Source organism: Macrobrachium nipponense, chromosome 5, assembly GCF_015104395.2.
Source record: "Macrobrachium nipponense isolate FS-2020 chromosome 5, ASM1510439v2, whole genome shotgun sequence".
Taxonomy (NCBI): domain Eukaryota; kingdom Metazoa; phylum Arthropoda; class Malacostraca; order Decapoda; family Palaemonidae; genus Macrobrachium; species Macrobrachium nipponense.
In genome coordinates this window covers 5326599-5328175 of record NC_061107.1, presented here as the reverse complement: position 1 = coordinate 5328175, position 1577 = coordinate 5326599, and positions in this window count along the sequence as shown.

The window sequence follows — 1577 nt, the reverse complement described above, 5'->3', positions numbered from 1 at the left end:
AGATCAGACCAGCTATAGTAGATTCTCATCAACCGTGCATCCGATGTCTAGGCCAGCCCTTACGACGCTCCTGATTGGCTGTTGATGAGCCAATCACAGGGATGGAAACTCTCAGTCTCTCGAGAGAGATCACATAGGCAGGATCTATCTTTCCCACCCCGTCTCCCTGAAAAGGGCGCTATACCTCAGGATAGGTTGGAAACATAGAGAGACTGATGAGAGTTTCCAGCCCTGTGATTGGCTTATCAACAGCACAATCAGGGGCGTCGTAAGGGACTGACTTAGACATTAAATGCACGGTTGATGTGAATTTACTATAACTACATCCACACGATAAAGTCCTTAAAAATAAATAATTCTTCTAGATGATGCCACGTCGAATTGCGATAAAAAAGATAATCTATTTATTTATCAATTCGTTAATGTATTTTTCCTTTTTTTATCATGTGATTTCTTCTTTCCGTATTTCCCATTGCCTTCTGCTACATCTTTCGAATGAATAATAATAATAATAATAATAATAATAATAATAATAATCGACTTATGATCTTGCGTCCTGAATTCATCACTGAGAAATAAACTCTTTAAAAAAAAATAGCCCTTTAAGGCATTGTCTTACGTGTGGCAGTTACTCAGAGCAAGTGATTAGCCTCAAGTAGAAGAAATTACTTTTTCTTTCTTGTAGTTACACGTGTGTGTATATATATATATATATATATATATATATATATATAATATATATATATATATATGTGTGTGTGTGTGTGTGTGTGTGTGTGTGTATATATATTATATATATATATATCTATATATATATATATATATATATATATATATATATATATATAGTATATATATATATATATATATATATATATATATATATACTACATTTATATTATATATGAATCATATCACGCTACCGTGATTCATATACGTACGTCGAGCTACAAATGTCCTTTAGTATCTGATTCGCTCTACCTCGGAATTAATATATTTTCATACAGTGAGAGAGAGAGAGAGAGAGAGAGAGAGAGAGAGAGAGAGAGAGAGAGAGAGAGATTAAATTGCCTGACTGATAAATTAGAAATACAACTAGTACAATTTTATAACTCCAAAAAATCTTACAAATGCCTCAAAACTACTGTTTTAGCAGAATCTATAACCACATTCACTTTGGTCTGGCCAACTAGAGTGCCTCAATAACATCAAGAAATTTGCGGAGATATCCCATAAAGGCTACCACTCTATATAAAAGTAAAAACTATATTAGTGGGGGAGAGATCTACCACATCTACGATTAATCTGTATTTCCAAAACTGCAAACACTACTAGAGCTAACAATTTGAAAATCCTTGGAGCGCTTTCACCCTCACTCAGAACATCCTGAATTATATACGTATACATCAAGAGGAAAGATAAAAGGGTTCTTGGCATATTTCAAAACGCTAAAAGTAAGCGGGGCTTTATCATAAGAACAAAAATGTTATTCACAAGGTGATTATTTGTTCTTGATGCCATCGAACCATCACGCCTAATAATCGAAGGAATAGACTGTTTGCACTCAAAGTGCAATA